Genomic DNA, 24511 nt, shown 5'->3' with positions numbered 1-24511 from the left:
TCTCAAATTTGTATCAAACTTCCCAACGTGAGTTTTACTTGTAAAAAAAGGTGAATGCAAACATTTGAGGAGACGTTCGCACGTCATTCATGAAGTCTCTCGGCTCTTCCACGTGCAATTCCGCAAATGCTTGGCTGTAACTACCTCTTGGTTCATCTCTTTCGACATTCCTTCATCCAAACTTTATTCTTTTGTGGAGATTGTTCTTTCTTCATCACACATGCTGTAATTACAGCTAACAATGTACGTTATTGGGGTTTTTGGTCACGAGGAGCAATCACATGCAGTAACATAAAATCACAACGTAATTGCGTAATCTCGCACAAAAGCCAGATCGAAACTCAAGGAGGTAATGGAAGCAGTCAGCACAGCATGCATGGTACTTGCCAGTTGTAACTGACATTCACAGGGCCATTGTGCAACAAAAGGATCGAACCAGGAGCCAACACAAAAGTGAAAGTGAAACAAGAGATAAATGGAACAGTGTGGATACCATGCTGCCTGTCAGTTGTAATTGAAATTATCAGTAATAAGTATGTCAATTATGAAGGATAGTCTGCAGGTGACTTCCATTGGAACTTCTTGTTTTACACATGCTACATGCAGGTTAATGAAATTAGGAAACATTTGTGTGCTTTTAAATTAATAACCAGGAAATTAGGAAAGAATGGAGAAATCAAAAGTATATGGGATTTGAACCACAAAGCCAGAGCATCGTGTCAATTGCCCAGTTGGAATGCCAACCAGATTTTTGTTAATGATCATAACCATGTGGATGAGTTATAGCAAGTTATTAAGAATGGGGTCACATGGCCGCATGGTGAATATCAACCCCTATGCTTCTGTGGCCAAAGAAGCAACACATTAGAGAATATTTTGGAGCTTCACGATATTTCAATGTGGATCTAATAATGACCGACATGATTTGCATCTAGTCCAGAGCAATTTGAAAAGAAAAATTAAATCCATAAAGGGGTTCACACATGGATACGAATACAATCTTTGCTATAACTAGAAGAGCAAGAACATGATGACAAACATGCTATCCATAGCTCTGGTCTTCTTCATCATAATACATCGGTCGTAAAATATCGGTTGCATGTGAGATCTTTCCACAAAAGAGATGTTTGGCTCGGTGGAAGTCCTGAAGAAATTCAAAGCTTAAACATTGACGGATAATCAATGGTTTCCAATCATATAAAGGTGGAGAAAGTTTGGTTCAACCTCATCTAATGCTCCAGCGACAGGCCCGAATGGCATCAGTGTCTGGGTTCTCAAATCCTTCTGTTTGCTGCTCTTGAATCTCCTGTCTGTGCTTTTCAACCTGTTCATTTCCTTTGGCCACCTCCCATCTGTCAGGGAGTCAAGAAACATCACTCCCATCTCCAATAAATGTGCATACACAGGTTCTCTAAACAACATACAAGTTAGCTTGCTTTCATTTTTTTATTCAAATTGTGGAATCCATCAATGCTGCTAACATCGTCATTCTTCTTTTCAAATAGCGTGATCTCTAACCATCAATTTGGATTCTGTCCTGGTAACAACTATGGAAATGCTGCTGCTCCATTCTCCGCAAATGGTCAGCAGTCCTAAATCTCAAATAAAAAGACAGAACGGCCTTCTTGAACACAACTTGCAATGGATAAATTGCATTCCCCTCCACAGCATCAAACAAGTGGTGTGACTCTAATCATGATATTTTCAAACCCCATTCACCTTACACCCTCACTCCCTTATTTGCAGGTTGCCATTTCCTCCCCTCGTCTCCATCGATTTTCTTTGTAATATATACCGACTCCTCCCATGCTCTTCTAGCCAAAGATGCTGCATAAATCAACCATGAAAGAGCTACCCAAGGTAAGTCCTTTTCTGCTTCAAACCCTTCCTAGAGTTCCTCCACAGCTATAAAGACATTCACAAATAGTACACACAGGAGAATCCCAATGCGACACACACCCTCATCTGCCGGACCAGTTTCATTGCTTCTTGGCGACTCCTCAACGACGGTGCAGACAGAAATGCACCATTGCACCACGTGTAAACGTCAAAATAAGTCGATATACAAATGAAAATGAAGACCCACTCACATGTCATGATTTAGTCTCATTCCACAGAGCCACCACTTTTGTCTTCTGCTTCACTGTCAATGGCCTAGTTGAGCTACGGAGCTAGAAATACTCGTAGTCCGGTGGCTTAGCACCAATTTTGGGCAAGATCATGACACGCTGGATTAAAGCGCCACATTTTGCACACTTGCTATACAGGTCCCATAGAAACATTCGAGAGGGGGGTGCCCGGTCTGGGGTGCCTAGGTCAAGCTCAGACCGAGGTCAAAGGTCACATGGTGTAATACTGTATAAATACCACATATAACATAGGTTTTTGTTAATCTGGAAGGTTTTCACCTTGCCGCACTAGTGCAGCAGTTGTTAAATGTGGGATTGGAATCAGTCAAGAATGTTTTTATTGTTGTTACGTTCCCACGCCCCCCAAAAATGTCACTTTTCCCTCCAAAATGGTCAAATCTTCCCCAAAGGTCAATGTTGTTTGCCATGAGGCCAAATTTGCCCCGAGTTTATCCGATTGCAGGTTTATAATTGAGGAGCAATTAACAAATTTGCCTCACCCTGGCTTTTTTTTATTTTTACCACTCTGTAATTCCTTAAACATAATATATGTGCTTGTCTTGGTCTCTTTTCAGGAAGACGAATATAGATCCCAAGCAGAATGGATTGGGAAAAGTGCATACGATGTGGTTTGAAAGATGGTGATTTAAAGTCTCCTACTGAAAGGTGAGATGGAGAAGGACTAGCTTCATATGATGATTTCCTGCAGAATGTGGAGGGATTTCGTGAACTTCAAGCACTTCCAGTTGAGTTAGCCGACAGCGGATGTGACACTGCTGCTGAACTTCTTGAAAATCGTGCAAAATGGCATAAAGCATGTAAACTGAAGTTTGCTTGCTCTAAGCTTGAAAGAGCAAGAGATAGACATAAGCGAAAAATTACTGAACAAGATGAAAGAAAGTCTAAACGCCAAACACATGAGTCATCTTCAACTTCAACTATGAAAGACTGCATCTTCTGTAGAAAAACTCAAGGCAAGCTGCATAACTGTTCTACTTTAGGACTGGATATGACACTCAGAGATATGGCTACAGCATTGAAAGACGAAGACTTGCTAGCAAGAATTGCAGGAGGTGATTTAGTAGCTATTGAAGCTAAGTATCACAATAAATGTCTAACAGCCTTCAAGAATCGCTATAGAAGTATGGAAAGAGAAAAGCAGGAAGACAATACCACATTCACTATTGATCAGAAAATGATGCAGGCTCGAGTGTTTGCAGAGCCGGTTTCTTATATAGAAAGCAGAATTGAAGACGGAACTCACATATTCAAACTTTCCGAGATCCATACATTGTTTGAACAGTGACTTGACATTCTTGGTGTCAGAAAAACAATCAATAGGTCAAGGCTCAAGAATCAGCTTCTTGCTCACTTTGCAGCTGACTGCCTAGAACAGTCAGACGGGCGGAACACTCTCCTTATATTTAATGAGGGGCTAGTAGGGTAAGAATACTGGTTCTGGCTCACTTTTCCCCATGTAAATGAATGGGGGATTTTCAGCCATGAAATTTTTCTTTTTTTTCCCCTAAAAAAATAAATCCCCTTTTTAGCCCAAGGTATATTTATTTGCCTCCCCTTTTAACCTAGGGGCTCTCTATTCAAATAACCCATACAACAAGATAAAGATTTGTTAAAGGTGATTCTAAAGAAATATCTGAAACATCTAAGCCCCGGGACACTCTTTATCAAATAACCCATACAACAAGATAAAGATTTGTTAAAGGTGATTCTAAAGAAATATCTGAAACGTCTAAGCCTCGGGGCACTCTTTATCAAATAACCAATGCATATTGTTTAGCTCACTCATTGAACCTATAAACATTTGTTCATTCTCAAATTCCTTCAATAGTTTAATTTTCTTTGCACAATAATCCCCATCTAAAATATTGAAAAACAAAACATTTGAATCTTTATATTTTTTAAGATACCCCTTTTGTGCCATTACAAAATGATAAGCTTCTCTTAATGATCTCATCTGACCACCTCCTGAGTTGCATATCATTTTGATATTGTAGTAAATTATTTTTCCATTGTTCAATTCATAACCATCAAATTTTTCAGTCCATTCAAACATATTTATTATTTTCTTTACATCCTCTAACTTATTGGTTTTTAAATTGATTCGCATATTTGTTTTATTTACCTTTGTTTAGATATTTTTTCAATAAGACTTATTTGATATTTTTCACATTCATTATGTTTTCCATTTATATACCAAGACTGAGATTTTCTCCACTCTTTAGTTTGACTAATACTTGCAGAGATGCCAACTTTTGGAAATCAGAATTAGGGAGGATTTGCAACCGACACCAAATAATGTGCGCGAGGCGCACATCTCGAGCGCGGGGCGCTCGACCTTTGCGGCGGGGTCCAGGGCCCGCCTTAGGGCCCTGGAAGCTCTGGGGTTCGAGACGCTCTCTAGTGCCCTCTGAGCCCTATTTTGGAGCATTTAACATGTTAAGAATTCCCACTTTTTGAACAAAAAAAGGGGAAAATTGTGCACTTTTTAATGTTACATGTATGTTAATATTAGTAAGTTAGGGGACAATCAAAGATTAACAAAAAGCACAAAAGAAGCAATATTTTCTTACCTTACTGGCTGGTACTACTGCTGCTTGCTTTTTCCATGGCAGCTTTGCTGAGTGACAGCTGTGTGGCTCTTTTAGCCCTTCTGATTATGTCTTTGCTGTATTCTCTCTGGTAGCAAGGGGTGCTACGATCTAGTTTTTCAATTAAGAGAGCTTCCAGGGTTTTGACACTCAAATTGGGAAGAAATTCAGTATGATTCTTCCGTACAAGACTGAGTGCCCGCTCACATGATGCGTTCGAATGAGGAATGACCAAGATTCCCTTCATCACTTTGCTCAAATTAGGATACTTCTTGGCACCAGTGCAGGGATCTGTGAGCTGTGAAATCCGATGCCACTGCTCATCCACTCTCACTGTCTCAGTAGCAATTGTAGCTATGGAGGCGTCTGCCTGGTAGTGAGCGAATTCACTCTCAAGACTGTCTATGTCACTATCACCGCCACTGAACAGACAGGGGAATTTCTTGATGAAAAACTCCACACAGTCAAACCCCACTTCTTGGTGTAGCTTAACATCCAGCACCTGAGCATGCTTGGCTAATTCATCATCTCGCGGCCAGGTTTTGAAGATGTAATTGCAGGCTTTCACATAATATGAGCGAACTGCACTGAAGAAACCTTGGATGTCTGACTCACTCAGAGTGAAGGTGGATTTCTTGAGACTCCTTTGTTCCCTTATATACAGTTTGGCATCGTTCCCAATCATGAGAAACCTCATCATTCTTCTGATGATTTCTCTCAGAGAAGGGTACATTCACCAGAGCAACCGATGACACCGATGGTTTCAAAAACCGTACGAAGATATCTTTCAGAAGACTATTCAATTCTCCGTGCAGGAGATGAATACAGGGTTCGTCTCTTTGGAGCAGAAGATTCCCCTTCTCAAAAAGCTTGTTAGCATATCGAAGGAAGAAACAATAGAGTTTTGTTTGTGGAGACAAGAACATCCTGTTGACATGTTTTTCTCTAGATTCCTGCACAGTGTTTGAGGAAGATGCGCTTTTAGTTGTAGAACTCGTAGTACACTTAGCCACAGGGCGATCGCACTTGCATTTACTGCCAGCAGAAGAGGTCAGACTCGTAGTACCAGATCCAATTTTACGTTTGAGGAGAGAGCTTGAGGTAGGTGCAGCCAAGGAAGAAGACCTCTGATTCGAAGGTTTTGCTGAGCTTCTATCAAGTGATTTGGCAAAAGCAGAACTTAACTTGGGTCCTTCTTTGCCTGTAGATGGGACTATCACAGTCTTTCTCGACTCTGAAGGGATCTGCTTTGTAGATGAACGTGATGAAGGGCCGGTGATGCTACCTGCTCTCAGCATTGGTTTTGGTGCTGTCCCTGCTGTCTTCTTCGCAGCAGATACTGCAGTGGTAATGGTGAATGCTGCTCCACTAGTGCTTGATCCTGCAGTGCCAGTACTGGCAGTAGATACAGTGCCGTCCTTCTTGCTCGTTGTTAGAGTCTTGGCTACAGTTGGTTGCATTTTTCTTCGTACTTCTTCTTTGAAGAAGAGGCGAAGTGGCTCCCACTGTTCAATCAGCCTGTCTTGGCACTGACCAAGGGACAGCCACCTTGTTGCGACATGCTTCAGAATCTTGTGTGTCGGGGCATCACAGAGTTCTTGCAGTGCTTTCACTCCTTTGACGCGTTTACTACTTTTGTCCAAGTAGTAGTAAATATCGATGAGAAAGTCATCTAATTCAATGGGTAAGGCCTGAGCCGCCTTCTTGGCCGTATTGTGCATCATATGGCAAGGGCATCCCATGATGTAGCACTCTGGATTTTGTTTGTGGATATAAGCAGCGACTCCTTTGTGCTTGCCCACCATGACAGAGGCATTATCAGCACAAAAGGAAACAATTTCCGCACGGAATTTTCCTGTCACTGAACTCATGATCAAGCAGTTTGAAAATGTTTTCTCCAGTGGAATCTTGTTTGCACGCAGGCAAACTTAGCAAACCTTGCTTCACAATCCCAGCACTGTTGTCATAGTACGAAATCAGGACAGGATATAGCTGGGCCTCACCACTGTCATTGCTACCACTGCCTGTAGCTAGGCTATGGAGCTAGTCTAGCAATATCGGCAATAGATGAAGCAGTAACATTTGACAACTCACCAATTATTGCTGAAGTTTTTGTTCTTGCACATCCATACTTTGAAGCAACTTTTGAATCTGGAAACATCTTTTGAAATAGAGGTCCAGCATGATCTGAGACTGATATGGGCAAGTTATGTTCCACAATAAATCCACTAAAGAGAAGTTCCGCTCGGGTAACATCCTCTTCCTCGCTTGTCCCTTGTTTGGTGAAATAATTCAGAAGTGTACCGGTACTCGTGCTCGAAGATCTCTCCTTTGCAATGTCTGTGTGCCGTTTGCTTCCAACGTGCTTCCGAATATCATCGCGACCTCCGTGCTCAACTGAAATATCAACGCTGCATACTGTACAATACGCATGATGAATTCCTCTTTCAGACTTTCGAATACACGGGTATTGGAGACTGTATTCGGTCTTGTACTTCTGAGACCATTTCTTGGTCTTCGTAAGCTTCTTTTCTGCCATTTCGTAATCAACATCGAGGGCTTGAAGCATCGGTAACTTCGAAGTCGATGTTCCACAGCTGCAGCGCGACTCGTAGAACTCTAGCGGCTGTTAAACACCGCACGGTGGTCGCGACCGCCGGGCTGGTACGGGGCCCAGCTGCATGCAGTGAGCGTATCGCATGCAGAAACACTGTGCATACATACCGCATGCACTGTATTGCACACATACCGCATGCACTAAATCTCAGTGCATGATCGCATAAGCGAGATCCAGACCCAATGTTTCGCTGCTCCTCATTTTAATTTGCATTTTTTTACGTACAATTTGGTAGCAGCGAACGTTATGGAGTTACCACATGCTATACGTAGCAGACGATGCTTTTCATTCAATTCTCATACTAGTACATTCTGATTAGTGAACAGTGCAAAAATATCAAAATTTCGGGAGGATAAGGATAGTGATCGTAAGGGCGGGAGTTTGGGTGAATTTTCGGAAGCCTCCCGATGAAATCGGGAGGGTTGGCATCTGTGTTTAACTTGGTTCGGCCATTTATATATTGTGAAAAACGCGGCGGTAGCCCTTAAAAACCCTAACCCATCTTCCCATCGTTAAAACTTGTGCCCATATGGAACACAATCTATTCTATTCACTCTATCATACAATATCCATATGGAACACAATCTATTTTATACACTCTATCATACAATATCCATATGGAACACAATCTATTCCATTATCTAAAATAAATCTCTTATCATCAAAGGCTCCTAATGCCTTTTTATTTACTTCTTCACTATATATCTTATGTTTATAATTTCTTATTGTATTCATTTTCCTATATTCTTCTTTCTTATTCATCAAACAATTATAATAATTTCTAAAAGTTATTGATTTCTTTATTACATATTTCTTTATTCCCTTTAACCTTTTATCAATCTGATCACCATACTGAAAGCATATGCCTTTGCTCTCAATCCAATAAACTCACTCATTACTTTTCCACCCAACTCATCCTTAAACTTGCCAATAACCTTTTCATTCTTTTTTGAAAATAACTCACTCTTCTTACTAAAATTACTTGTATCATATACTCCAATGTTTTTCTTCATATCTTCATAAACATCGTCAGTTTTTATATCTAGAATAAAACTATCAGTGTCCATATACAACAATGAAACATTTTCACCATACTCTTTCTTTAAATCATTATACAAAGAATCATACATCAATATCTTTGATAAATCAAGAACTGCTGTTCCAATATAAATTGGTTTATCCATGACAATACTTTCCTTTTTCATATGAATAGCAGAAAAGTTCTCTGAAAAAACCTCTTCTCTCTCAAAACTTGGTTTATTTATCAATCTAGAAGCTTCTTTCCAAGATGTTGCAAATCTAATGTTTTGCCTGTTTCTAACATTCTCCATTGTCTTTCCAAAGACAGCATTATTCATCAATTTATAGAATTCCCCTTCAAATTTTACTTTTGTATTTGTTCTCATATCTGTATTGAATTTAATATACTTTTTCATCCAAGGACTTTGTTTAAATTTTAAAACTCTATGAATTTTAGCTACTCTCAACCCAGCAGATAAATATTGTCTCAAGTTCCTTTGATGCAAAACATATCCCTCTTTATCATAGAATGTTGTTAATAACTTTTCTGTTGATTTGCCTTTAATATTAAAACTTTTATGATAATCACTGAACCATTCTTTCTTTGGGGTTTCTTTCTCACATGCAAAAGGAAGGTCTTTATGCTTATTATGAAGATCACTCGGGTACTTCAAATCAACTTCAAAATAATAACCTTCTTCTTTGTCATTCAATTCCTCTTGAGAAGAATTAACAATATTCATCAAAGCCTTTTCATAATCCTTTTCTTCCACCCACTCTAATTTACCATAAGGCAGAGATTGAGACATTGCCCATCCATACAAATTATTAGCATCAAAATACATCAAATAATTACTATCTTTTTCACTATCATAATTTGGAAGATATTTATTATTTGCTTTAGCATATCTTTTTGAACATACTTGTGATATTCCACCTCGCTTGGACTTCTCAATCATCAAAAGCATATCAACATCACTGATTAAATGTATATCTTGTTTTGTCATTTTCAACATTGCACTCCAAGCTAAACCAGGAGCTGTGAAATAGTGGGCAGGATCTAATCCATAACAATTTTTATTATGACAGAGTGATCTAAAAGCTTCAAACACATCAGATAACAATAAAACATCTGTTTTTAGATACAAATCATGATATTCTCCAAGGTTCTTTATCTAAAATATTTTCCAAATTTCTTGTGCGTGTTTATATTCCTTATCACTTATCTCTTCTTCATAAAGGTTATTATAGAAACTTTCTTTTGAAAGAAGTTGTGTTTCTTTAAATCTCATAAATGAATCCATATAACCATAAGGATAAATTCCCTTACTTGTAAGAATTTTCTCTTTACTTTGAATTTCATTCCATGTTTCAATTTCCTCTCTAGTTAGAATTCCCTCTTTAATCAGAATTTCATCTATAATCAGAATTTCCTCTTTAGTTAGAATTTCATTCTTTGTTCGAATTTTCTGTAAAATTAGAATTTCATCTTCAGTAAGAATTTCTTCATTAATTTCCTCATTAATTAGAATTTCCTCTTTACTTTGAATTCTCTCTTTAATCTGAATTTCCTCTTTAGTTTGAATTTCCTCTTTTGGAAAGAATGAATTAAGATTTGGAAAAGAGCCCGTGGAGCTTAGATTTGATGCGAGGTTGGCTAGTGGTGTTCCCATAAACTTGTAAGAATCAAGAAACCGAATACGAGTTATAGGTTTTGTGAATATCATTTTTGTAAATGAAATTTCCTTTTGACTTGTGTTTGTTATGGCAGAAATATTCCCTGGTGTTTTTGAAAGTTCATTTATAAATAGATGTGTATCATAGTTGGCGCTGTTGTGAAGAAAGACTGCAATAAAAGAAGGTAATTTATAATTAAGATTACAACAGGAATGAGCGGGACCTCTATATTTACCAGTAAGATGGCAATGATCCCTAACTTTAGGCTCCTCAATTTCCTCCTCACAAATATGACAGATATTGTTCTTTCTAAATTCTAATTTTTCTTCTTTAGTTAATTTCATCGGTTCATTTGTTTCTTTCATTAATTTAGTTAGTCTTATACAATCCTTTTCTAATCGTTTTACAAACTCTTGTGAAGCTTTTTTTCCACTATAATGTTCAAGTTTATTATACTTTTCTCCAACAGATGATTTGATATAATAACAGAAACCACAAGGAATATGTTTTTGATATTTATTTGTATATGGTTCTTTTGGATTAGGAGAAGCAGTATTTATCTTTTTAAGGATACATTCAAAATCAGTGTATATCACAAATGGGTGCATGGTAGATTTATTATAATCTTCAAAAGAAATCTTTTCACCAGGTTTAGGCATTGTAATTACAGCTGATTTATGATTACTACAATATTTTGAATGTTGTTCTAATCGTTCTTTTGTATGAAATGAATTAAGGCATCGCTTACAAGGATATATTTTGTTTGCTGTTCTGAATACCTGAGAAGAGATTAATCGTGATAAATTATTGATTTATGTGTAATGTGAATTCTTGCCAACACTAAAATATAAAAGATCAATGTGTGTTTCTTCATTTTTATAGCTGTTTGAAATTTTTAATATTTGAACTTTGTTTGTATCCGTTAATCCATATACATTAATAGAAAGATTATTCTTTTTCTCAAATTTAGGAATATCTGTTTAGTGGCATTGGGAATTTAAAATCTTTAATGTCCAAGGTATTCTCATAGTTCATATGTTGTTTTACTCTTTCTGAATTACATTTTGGTGGATGTAAGTGAGCAAGAACAGACCAGAGAAAACATTTATTATCATTATTCTTAATATTAACAACTGCCTTCTTTCGTTTTATTTCTTTTGGTAATTCAATATAAGAAGAAGCTTTAAGAGGGTTTGATTTTAGAATGTGTATATCTAAAAGATGATTTTTTTTAATATTGAATCCACTTCCTACCACTGTATTATCAACATCCTCCTCTTGTCTTGATAGTTCTTCATAAACCCCACTATTCAAAAAATCTTGAAATCATGTTATAAAATGAAGATCTGTTCTCATATAATGAGTTTGTTCTTCATCTTGTCTTTTCATATTCATTTTCACTCCCATATAAAACTTTAAAGTTTTCATTTCTTTTAATGTCTTTTTAATAAATTTTTCAACATCAGGTTTCACTATTTCAATTGATTCAACTATTGATGATGGACCGGGTTCTCCAAATTGAAAAATCCTTATTTTTATCTGCCCTTTAAATGCCCCATCAGTGTTTTCAATATAATAGTCTCCCTTTACTTTAAACTCATTTTTCTTGTGTTTTTGTGATTGAAGATGTCTATTATAACTACTCTTCAAAACATCCTTTGAGCAGATATCACAATGTTTTCTTTCCAACTCAAGAGGAGATATTTTATAAAATAGATTAAATGTGTGTTTGTTGGTTCGGAGGTGTTTTCTATAATGTTTATATTCGTGATTACAAACATCGCAGTACGTTGTATTCACCATATTTATATAATAAAACTTTGCTTAAACTAAAATTTTCTTGATGAAAATTTCGTTTATTTTACAGGTGAATCTGTGCTTTAACTAAAGTTTTCTTGATGAAAATTTCATTTATTTTACAGGTGAATCTGTGCTTAAACTAAAGTTTTCTTGATGAAAATTTCATTTATTTTACAGGTGAATCTGTGCTTAAACAAAAATTTTCTTGATGAAAATTTCATTTATTTTACAGGTGAATCTGTGCTTAAACTAAAATTTTCTTGATGAAAATTTAGTTTATTTTACAGGTGAATCTGTGCTTAAAACCATTTTATCCTCCAACTTTTTCACTTAATAAATACAATGTTTCAAGACACAAAAGACAAGTTTCAATCAATCTCTTCATTTGTTAAAGATACTGAGAAATATGTCAAGGATGTAAAATTGAACAAAGATAAATATAACAACTATTGGATAAAAACAATTATGGTGGATATGATGAGTTCTTCAATTTACTTCAGTGGAAGGGCTTTTAGTATACCTGGAAGAACATAAATTAAGGTATCTCTAACAAAAGTTTCTCCTCTCCTTCTGGCAATATATTCAAAACTAGAAAAAGCAATGAAACAAGAAAAGGTATCAAAAAATAAAAACCTTATGGATGAAGCTTTAGAAAGAAAAGATAAGACCATCTGTAATATGCAAGGAGAAATTTGTATTTTTTTCAACAACCCTAAAGATATAAATCCTGATGAAATAAAGGATGTTAATATATCAGGTGAAATGACATTTCATTCAATTATAGTTAAGGATCATTTTAAAATTACCTTTAATATAAAAAATGTAGCAGTTGAATCTGTTAATGAAAAAATGTATATCGACATCGATGGTAATGTTTTTTCTACTAATTAAATGAGTCAATATTCAACTGAAGATTTTGAAGATGATGAGAGTGATTATGATACTGAGAGTTTGCATTCAAACGATAGTTATGGCACCGAGAGTTGGTGTTCAAATGATAGTTATGAAAGTATAGATGATTCTGAAAGTATCGAAGATGATATCGAAGATGAATTTCAGTTTAAGTAAAGTTTTACTTTATAAATATGAATAGTTTACTCGATTTTGAGCCTCTTGAATTCCATGATTCTCCATATGATAAATTTGAGAATTGTCCTGCGTGTGAAAGACGGGGATTAAACACAGAGTCAAAAGCCTATAAACAATGTATATTCTGTGATTATCTTCTGATTAATGATAATCAAAAATATAAAAAGGAAAATAATTCTTTTATATTTACACCAAAAATGAATTACTTTACAAGATTGATTAGAGAAATGAATGGAAAGTACGAGGGTGATAACACACCTTTCCTTACAAGGGAAGAAACTGAACGTATTAGAGAAATGTTCAAAGGATTGTTGTTATATATTATTCATGGATGTGATTTTCAGGGAAATATCAACACAAGATATTGCATAAATAAAATAATGGATTATCTTGAAATTAAACCTGAACTTAGGATAAAATATAGAATTTCGAAAAAAGCCAATAATAAATTAAATAACCTGTTTTCCAAATATATAAATGAATGATTTTTTACCCATTTGGGAAAATAAGATAAAATTTGACAACCATAAAAATCTCCCAAATTCATTAAGATGCCTCATAGTTGGTTCAAGTAGATGTGGAAAAACCTGCTTACTTTTAAAGATGCTCCTCACTCCCAACTTTTTAGATTATGATAATTTAATAATTTTCACAAAGTCGAGTTTTCAACCAGAGTATCAACTACTCTCACAAGGTTTTAATGCTGGTCTTCAAAAAGAAGATATAATCGGTTTATTTAAACTTCAAAAAAACCTAAATGATTTTAACATTGAAGATATAATTCAACTATTTTGTGATACACAGAGATGTAAAAAGAAATCAAAACCGATAACTTGTATTCTGAGTGATAATACGGATGATATACCGTCTCCCCAAGATTTGGATAAATCCAAAAAGAACCTTGTTATCTTTGATGATTGTGTTAATGAGAGAAACCAAACGGTAATGGACAGCTACTACACAAGAGGGAGACATTCTTCTTGTAATTGTATTTATCTTAGTCAATCGTACTTTCAGCTTCCTCGTCGTTCCATCAGAAACAATGCTAATACTTTTATTTTATTCAAGTTAAATTCAAGAGATATAAACAATTTTTGGAGAGACAATTGTTCTACATTATGTAGTAAAAAGGAATTTGGGGATTACATGAAACACACGACTGAAAAATATAAATATATTGTTGTGAAACAAGATGAGATATTAAATGATATTTTTCAACAAATAAATGGATGCGAAAGAAAGAGCAAGAAGATTTAGGGAACATCAAGAGTTGGTTTCAAAAGTTGTAAAACAGCAGGAAGACATAAAGAAGAAACGCAGACAGAAACTAACGGGCGAAGAAGCATTTGAAAGAAAACAAGAGAAATTTTTTAAACCACTTTTAAAAACTTCCCGAGAAACAATGAAAGATGTTTCCACAGTTCCCACAGTAGAATATACTCCTAAAAAACTTCAAATGTTAAAAGATTTCAGTCAAATGACGGAGGAAGAATTAGAGCATATTGGAGAATTAGAATATCATGATGAAGAATTATTTCAACAACTGGAAGAGATTAATCAACCCCCTGATTATATTGTGAATGCTGTTCAAAACAATGAATATTCAGCGGATTCAAAAACCAAAGCAGGACTCATTCCAACAGAACAATCAGCAATATTTCATCTTGTTCAAGAAAAGGTATTGATATTTAATGATGAATTAAGGTTCTTAGGTTCTGCTCAACCCCCTGTTAAACTAACTCCGAGATTGATGTTTCTTCTCACAAAAGATGGAAGACAAGGTTCAACTGTGAGGGATGAATCAGAGTATATTGATAAACCATTGGATATGGAAAATAATGATGATAGAGTATATATTGATCTGCTGAACACTCTAAATTATAAGGTTATTCTTTCTGGTAAAAGTAGGAAGAATGAGAAGGAGAAACACATTATTCAGGCTTTAAGTATCCTTGGTTCAGGTGTTAGTTTTCTTCCAAATGGCCCATCGCAATTAGTTAAGAGGCTGTTATTGTTGTAAGGCAGTAAGAAGGCTGGAAATAACAATTGTTTTAATGAAGCATCAGCCATTTTAGACCAGTTGATGAACATGAAAATAATTAATAAATATCAATATAAAGACATTTTATCTCATATTAAATAAGATGAGAAGCACAATCCTTAGTTTCAATTTCACAACAAGTGACCACACATCTTCATTCCCATACCCACTACAACTTGACACAACAAAAGAATATGAGGCATCTTTATTGTCCATGGAAACTTATAATACCTTATTTAATATAACCGAGAAAAATGACAAGTTTAGTTATAATCCGGGAAGTGGATACAAAACGATAACAGTCTCACCCGGAGCATATGAGATTTCTCAAATATCTTCCGAAATTGCTCGTCTTATAAAAGAACAGGGTGATGAACCAAAAAATATTGTTATAAACATTCAAAAACAGACTTCAAAATCAACGATTAAAGTTAAAAATAACTACAAGGTTGATTTCACAATTGATAATTCATTTGGAGAGTTATTGGGTTTCTCCTCAAAAAAGATTGAAACTAATGGGACGTTTTACAGTGATAATGTCATTCAAATATCCTCAGGAATAAATTCGGTGTTAATTCACTGTGATTTGATTGATGGTGCTTATAATGATGGAAAAAAAACAAATACAATATTTTCATTCAGCGCATACTCAACCCCAATTGGTTATAAATTCAATATGGAACCCAAAAATTTTGTTTGTCTACCTGTGTCAGGAAAAACCATATACTGAGTAAATTTTAGGATAACCGACCAAGATAATCGTGTGATTTCTTTTAATGGAGAAGTTATATCCATCAGAATTCACCTACGTGAAGTTTTCCAAAAAATAAATACGATGGTTATTGTGAGGAAACAAGAGTTGGGAAAATATAAAATAATTACAGGGGATGGGATGTTCCTTTCCCCATACTAAAAGGGTGAAGGTATGTATCTTGGTAGAGGATACTATAAACCTAAGAGACAAAGGGGTGTTGGACATCAATTTAGAGGAGATGGGATAATTGATACTCTCATGGGTATTGGTTCAACTATTCTTAAACATAAAGATCTAATTGGTTCAACTGCTTCTGCTGTGGGAAATGCAGCAGGTGCTGTAAAGAGTATAAAAGATGCTCAGAAGGAATCTCATAAATTACAAGCAATAAAAGAAATTAAGAAAGGCAAAACTCAGTTGTCCCCCCAAGAACGACAGAAAATAATTCAAATACTTGGATCAGGGTTTCAAAAGTTTTAACATCTTTTTTTTCCTAAATAAATACAAGTATGGAAGCAATTGATAGTATCTATGATTTGGATGATACTATTATTATCTCAAACTCCACTAAAAAAGAAGATTACTTCAAGGTAAATGCAATAACTGGAACAGACTGGAATACGAATGGTACAAAAAGTTTTGAAATAAATAATCAACAAACCTATTTGATTCTCTCCGAAAGTTTCTTGTTGTGTAAATTTAAATTCACTAAGGCTGGGAATAACACAAACGCTACACTTGTAAATGATTTCTTCTGGAAAATGTTTGATAGTGTGCGTTTGTATATTGGAACACAAGAAGTTGAAGCGGTTGATTATGTCTCTGCTGTATCTGAAATGATGAAATTTACACTCTATACATTCAGTGATAGAATGGGAAAGGGGTCTGTCGAAGGTTTTATTCCTGATATGTCAACGGGAACAAACACAGACCCTGGATATACTCAAAGGAAAGGAATGTATAATGATGATACAAAAGCAGAAAATAGTTTTACTGTGGCAGTTCCTCTTAAAGGTATATTTGGATTTTGTGATCATGATAAAGTTCTGTATGGTCTTAAAATTAGATTTCAACTACAAAGGAATGATAATGAAAATCGATTGCGTTTTGGTGTTGCTAGTGCTTTTGGTGATCAGAATAAATTTGGAATTGAGGAGATGAGTTGGTATATCAGTGAATATACTCCTAATCTTAAAACAGAAGAGATGTTGAATCGAAGACTTAACTCAAAGAAACCACTCAGTGTATCATACCTCAAAAGAAGATGTCAACACGTTAAACTCAATCAAACTACTTACACGTGGAATTTGGGTGTTCTGGAAGGAAAGCCACGATACCTGTGGATCATTTTTAAAAAGCCAGATGGTGATACTGCGACTGATAAGAATAATGCATTGAGTGATAATGCTAAGGTGAAACAACTTCGCGTTTCTCTAGATGGAACATTTTACCCACGAGATAGATTGGAAATTAATTGGGAAAAAAATGATTTTGCTGAAGCATACAAGTCTTACCAAAAGGTGTGTGAAAGTAATGGAAATAAAGAACCTATTTTGGATATGACAGCATTTAAAAGTTTGTATACAATCTATGCGTTTGACCTGAGCGCTCAAAAGGAAACTATAAAGTCTAATCGATTGGATACTTCCCTATACATTGAAAGAGGAGAGAGTGAAGAAGTTGATACATATTGTTTGCTTTTGGAAGAACCAGAATTGCAGATTAATACAGATAATGGTGTGATGATTAGTCTCACATAATTTTTTGTTAAATAAATGAGTGGCAAAGTACCAACTGGGGTATATGTTATTCAAACCAATCTTCATAAACTATCATCTTGTGTTCAAAATCAAAAGCCTTATACGATTAACGTTAATACAATTCAGAGAAAAGGAGCAGTAAGAATTGATGTTTTTCTCACAAGAGAACAGGTTAAAATCTTGAATGACACTGGCTCACTTAAAATTAAAATGACAAAACCAATGTTGAAAAAATATTCAATAAGAGAGACGAGTGGAGGATTTCTCCCATTTCTAATTCCTTTATTTGCTGGTTTAAGTGGGGTTGGAGCATTGACGGGTGGTATTTCAACAGCGGTGAAAACTGCCAACGAAAGGAAGGCTCAACTCCAGGCTCAAAAAGAATTGGAAAGACATAACAAAGAGTTGGAGAAACAAATTAGTGGAAGTGGTGTAATTGTAGATTTTGCTGAAAAACTTGAAGGTCTGCCTGATAAAGCGAGATTGTTAGTTGGAGATATGCTTTCTTCTATAGCACAAGCAGGTGTAAAATTAATGAAAAGAGGTAATGGATTATATCTTTCTAATAAATAAATGAGCATTGATGAGTGGTTGAAAGAATTTGGAAAGAATACAACATCAAATTTACAACTTGTCAAATATTGTAAGAAATTAAAAATTCATAATGTGGTTATTTGTATGAGAGATGAATTAACAAATGTGCCGAAACATACAAAGAATATTATTATTAACTTAGAAGATAATAATGGGAACGGTTCTCATTGGGTTTGTATTTTTAATAGTCAAGACAAATATTATTTTGATAGTTTTGGTCTTCCGCCACCTGTTGAAGTCATAAAATTCTTACAGAATGGTGTTTATCAAACATTTCAAGTCCAAGAATTAAACTCCAAGTGTTGTGGCCAATTATGCCTATATGTGTTATTTCAACTCAACAAAAATAAAAAAATTTGTGATATTATTTTTAATCTAATATAAATGACTTATGTTGGTAAAGATGGTTCTATCTTTGGTGTATCTCAAGAACTGGATATTGATTTATCAAATTATTACACAAAGGCACAGGCTGAATGACATAAATATAATATAACCAAAAATATAAACATGAAAAATGCTTATGAAAAATATAAACATGAAAATAGAACAATGGGGGTATGATATGAATGATTTAGGGTATAATTGGTCATTTAAAATTAACCTCGAAGACCTGGAACAATTAAATCAGTCTCGTAAGGAAGAATATTATCCACTTGGTATCGAGAATGAGTTTTGTGGGGCTAAGATTAGTAAACAACAAATAAAAGAATTTAATAAGGGTAAATATAATAATGGTTTTGCCCTTGTTTATCTCATGAAAACAGAAAAAACAGGAATATATATAATAAGTAAGGAAATACAAAATGATTTAACTATGGGAAGATGGGGAGGTGTTTCGTGCCATAATATTATTCTAACATATATTTCTAATACATAAATGACAGCAAGAAGGCTTCAAGAAAATTATCATTTCTGTGTTCAAGCATACCTTCAAGAAAAGGGTATTCGGTATTTTAATAAATATGTTCTACAACATAAGAATGAGGTATTTTCAATAAAAGATTGGCATTATGCTGATGTTGATAAACCGACAACTTTAGATTTAATTAGAATGTTAAATAATGAAAAAATTATAAAGTTAAGAAAAGGTAAGGCTCTTTTAGAAATTCAAAAGAAATTTTATTGGTTTCCTGTTGTAAAAAAATTATTTTGGATACAGGAATAACAAGAAATCCTGATGAATATATGTATAATATTCTATGGGGTGTAAGCGATTCAAGGATAGTAAGGGATGAGGAAGGAGTTGAAGAAGAGAGGGAAGAGGAGGAAAAGGAGAAGAGAGAGAAGGAGGAGAGGGAGGAAAGAGAGAAGAGAGAGAGAGGGAGGAAAGAGAGAAGAGAGAGAGGGATGAAAGGGAGAAGAGATAGAAGAGAGAGAGGGAGAAAAGAGAGAGAGAAAAGAGAGAAAAGAGAGAGAGAGAGGGATGAAAGGGAGAAGAGAGAGAAGAGAGAGAGGGATGAAAGGGAGAAGAGAGAGAAGAGAGAGAGGGAGGAAAGAGAGAAGAGAGAGAGGGAGGAGAGGGAGGAAAGAGAGAGAATGAATAAATATCAAAATATGGAAACCAGTGAGATTAAAAAAAGATTAAGGGTATTACAGAAAATAACTCAACCCACCGAGGAGGAAAACAAAGAATTGGCAAGTCTATTTGCAATACTTTCAACAAGACTATTGACATCGACAAGATATGGATTTTAATTCAAGTTTTTCATTTTTTTTTTTTTCTTAAATAAATGGGGGAGAGAGTGAAGGCATTTCTAAGGATTCTTTATGTTTTAAAAATTAAGATTCAAATGTGCATGTTGGAAACTAAAAAGGTTTTTGCACTCTGCAGGAATTTTTCTCATAAATAAATGAGTTATTGTCTCAAATGTAAAAATAAAACTAATACTAAAAATATTTCATATATTAAAAGTAAAAATAACAGGGTTATACAAAAAGGTATATGTTCGGTGTGTGGTTCAAAAAAATCAATTTATCTCCAAACACAAACTCGGAGGAGATATACAAAAGTTTTTATCAGGAAGTAAATTTACAACTACTGGAATTACATCTTCCAGGGTATTCTTTCTGTGGTCCAGGCACAAACTTGGATAAAAGATTAGATGAGGCAGACAATCCTAAATCCTGGAGTAAGCCTATCAATAGAGTTGATGAAGTGTGCATGAGACACGATATTGATTATGGGAATACCACAACGTTGGAAGAAAAGCATGAAGCCGATAGAGAAATGTTGTATAATTTATCTCTGATACAAAATCCAACCTTGAGAGAAAAAGTTGATCGGTTCATTGTGAAGAAGATGATCAGTGCTAAATTGAAACTTGGACTTGGAAATTCAAAAAACTTATAGGCTCTAATGATTCCATTAAGACTGAAGAGCAATTAGCTGATGAATTACATAAACCAATATTCACAAAGTTTCAGAGAAGGAAAGTTTATTCCAAGGAAGTTGATTATAGCTGGTCTGCTGATTTGATTGAACTCAATAATGATAAGGGGTACAAGTATGCTTTAACCGTTATTGATTTGAGGAGTAGATATGCGTGGGTTGTCCCTTTAAAAAACAAAACAGGTAATACTCTTATGTTAGCTTTTCAACAGATATTTAATAAAAGTAAGAGAAAACCTAAAAAATTGTGGACTGATGAGGGTAGAGAGTTTTATAACAAGACATTTATGAATTTTCTAAAAAATAACAGTATTACATTATACAGTACCTTTAATGAAGGGAAGGCAGTTGTTGTTGAACGTTTTAATCGTACCTTAAAAGAGAGACTATATAAAAAATTCACACAACTCGGTTCACAACAATGGTCATCTTTTATTCAGCATATTGTGGATAAGTATAATGACACGATTCACACGGCAACAAATATGAAACCATCAGAAACATTTACAAAATTAAAATATGAAAAAGAGATTAATGTCAGAAAACCTAAGTTCAAAGTTGGTGATATCGTAAGAATATATAGGTGGAAATCTCATTTTGAAAAAGGTTATATGAAAAGATGGACCAACGAGCTTTTTAAAATTGTTGATGTAATAGATACGGTTCCTTGGACTTATAAGATATATGATTTGGAAGGGGAAGAGATTTTAGGTTCATTTTATTCACAGGAATTACAAAAGACAAAGATAAATTGAAATTTTTTGACTCCGCCCCTTTTTGACTCCACCCACACAAGCCCCGCCCACAGAAGCCCCGCCCACACAAACCCCACACAAACTCCACCACACACCCCCCACAAGCTCCAATAAATTGAAATTTTTTGACTCCGCCCCTTTTTGACTCCGCCCACACACGCCCCTCCCACCGAAGCCCCGCCCACACAAACCCCACACAAACCCCACACAAGCTCCACACAAAAACTCCACACAAGCTCCACACACACAAACCCCACACAAGCTCCACCCATATTCATCATATTCACATAATTAGTGATTAGTTAATTAGTTCCCCACACACACACAACATGTTTATTTAATTTAAAAATTATCCACCCATCCACACAAGCTCCACTCATCCACCCATCCCCCCCATCTCTCCACCCATCCATTTATCCACACAAACCTCATCCACATAAGCCTCATCCACATTCAACCCTCCCACACAAGCTCCACCCACATAAACCCCTGCCCACATAAACCTTTCCCACATAAACCCCCCCCACATAAGCCCTGCCTACACAAGCTCCACACAAAAACTCCACACACATAAACCCTGTCCACATAAACCCCTCCCACACAAGCTCCACCCACATAAACTCCGCCCACACAAGCCCCACCCACACAAGCCCCACCCACACAAGCCCCACCCACACACACTCCGCCCACACAAGCCCCTCCCACACACACCCCACCCACACAAGCCCCACCGAAGCCCCGCCCACACAAGCCCCGCCCACACAAGCCCCACCCCCTCATCCCCCCTGTGCGCCCCCACCTTTGACCCACCACCTCCCTCATCGCACCCCCACCCTTCCCCACACACACACATGGGGAGGGGAGGGATGGGATGAGGGGGTGATGGGTCATTGGGGAGCGCACCTACCCCCCCCCCCTCTCGTTCATGTCTTGATTCTTTTTTTGTAATTCAGAATCAAGTAATTGTAAACAAAACAAATATAATTTATTAATATTGAAAATATTAAATATTCATTTGCGAGAATGTATAATCTTTCCCAGCAATCTTCTTCAGATGTCTTGTGATTTCGAAACTCAGACACCATATTCTGTTTTGAAACAAAAAGTGGATAATAATTAGGTTTTATAAAGATAATTACATGGTAATACGAGTAAGCCTCGTTGACCACTGAATTAACACACCAGGAGCCTGTCATCCTTTCAAGGTCAATAAAATGAATTCCAGTGTACTGACAAAACCACGCCCAAACTAATGATGCAACCAACATAAGACGACATTCTAAAGAGAGAGTGATATTAATAATAATTCAGAAATATTTACCTCCAGAAAATCATGTGTTGTACCAGTGATATTAATAATAATTCAGAAATATTTACCTCCAGAAAATCATGTGTTGTACAAGATTGCTTCAACAGCTGATGTTGTGCGATAGTGCTGAAAAAAAAAATAATAATAAGTCAAGGGTATAGATGAAGAGACAGACAGAGAGAGATACAAACAGACAGGGAAAGCAACACACACACACACACACACACACACACACACACACACACACACACACACACACACACACACACACACACACACACACACACACACACACACACACACACGCACACACACACACACATACACACACATAGACACACACACGTGTCTCACCATTGGTTTAATTCATTCGAGATCAGAGACCAGTCATTATAAATCATTGACCTCTTCAATAAGAGCAGAGAGAGGTAGGTAGAAAGACAGACAGAGAGAGAGACACACACACACATGTGTCTCACCATTGGTTTAATTCCTTCGAGATGAGAGGACGTGATAAGACTTCATACCACTCATTGTAAATGTCTTTCAATTCTCTTCTAAAATCATTGATCTCTTCAATAAGAGTATTAATTTCATGCACCACGTCATGATATGTAAACTCAATTTCTTCCAATGGCCTGTCAGGGAAAAAATATATATATATCAGAATTATCATGATTTAATTAATAATCATTTGCTTCATCGTTCAAAGAGAAAACCATACACAAACTTACCAACTCTGTAGTGAGCTGTTGTCTTCATCGGAAGAAAGATCGCCCATGCCTCAGTTGTAAAAATGAAAATCCCGTCTGGCAGAAACTTTGTCTGGCGAATCACTTATAAAGCAACGATGAGGAGATTGCTTAATCATTGGGTGTGGCCACAGGAAATGACAAGCTTCTCTTAATGATCTCATCTGGCCACCGCCCGAGTTGCAAATCATTTTTGTACATAAACCACGCCATAAAAAATGGTTTTGATTCAAATGTTTTCAGTTCGTGTTCTGAGATAAAATATAAACACGAGACCTTGTCTCACAGAATAGTTCCTATTTTTTCACAGCATGACAGTCCAAAACCACTTCCTCATTCACACAGCACGACCGTGTCAAAAAAACACTTCCTCATTTTCACGGCATGAACTGAAAACATTTGAAACAAAACTTTTTTTATGGCGTGGTTTATGTACAAAAATGATTTGCAACTCGGGCGGTGGCCAGATGAGATCATTAAGAGAAGCTTATCATTTCGTAATGGCACAAAAGGGGTATCTTAAAAAATATAAAGATTCAAATGTTTTGTTTTTCAATATTTTAGATGGGGATTATTGTGCAAAGAAAATTAAACTATTGAAGGAATTTGAGAATGAACAAATGTTTATAGGTTCAATGAGTGAGCTAAACAATATGCATTGGTTATTTGATAAAGAGTGCCCCGAGGCTTAGACGTTTCAGATATTTCTTTAGAATCACCTTTAACAAATCTTTATCATGTTGTATGGGTTATTTGATAAAGAGTGTCCCGGGGCTTAGACGTTTCAGATATTTCTTTAGAATCACCTTTAACAAATCTTTATCTTGTTGTATGGGTTATTTGAATAGAGAGCCCCTAGGTTAAAAGGGGAGGCAAATAAATATACCTTGGGCTAAAAAGGGGATTTATTTTTTTAGGGGAAAAAAAAGAAAAATTTCATGGCTGAAAATCCCCCATTCATTTACATGGGGAAAAGTGAGCCAGAACCAGTATTCTTACCCTAGTGGGGCTTCAGCAAACTTTGAAGGCAGCAATGGCATCACGTGACTTTGATGAAGAAGCTTTCTCCATGGCCAGTGTAGTGAAAACAGTACGGAAAGAGATATCTAATGGTGAATTCTTTAAATTCTCTGGCACATTTCCCACTGACTGCCAAGAAAGTTCAGTTCCCACTTCTCTCAAAACACTGGTATCTATGCTTCTGTGTGGTAGC

The 24511-nt window shown here is 35.8% G+C and overlaps 1 long non-coding RNA gene and 1 pseudogene across 1 annotated transcript; one reads left to right on the top strand and one right to left on the bottom strand.

Moving 5' to 3' along the window:
- Positions 1–1842: 1842 nt before the first annotated feature.
- Positions 1843–24511, top strand: part of LOC147035146 (uncharacterized) — a 115771-nt pseudogene continuing 93102 nt past the window's right edge.
- Positions 22158–24080, bottom strand: LOC147035147 (uncharacterized). Its single transcript, XR_015061487.1, has 3 exons — positions 23026–24080; positions 22615–22672; positions 22158–22325 (listed from the first exon to the last, which is right to left on the bottom strand). It is a non-coding gene; the product is annotated as an uncharacterized LOC147035147 (long non-coding RNA).

The sequence above is a fragment of the Eptatretus burgeri genome, chromosome 1, assembly GCF_056783735.1.
Source record: "Eptatretus burgeri isolate ZD-2024b chromosome 1, Ebu_testis_v1, whole genome shotgun sequence".
NCBI classification, from domain to species: Eukaryota; Metazoa; Chordata; class Myxini; order Myxiniformes; family Myxinidae; genus Eptatretus; species Eptatretus burgeri.
Note: the sequence above shows the minus strand (reverse complement) of the source record. Positions and strands in the feature narration are given on the sequence as shown.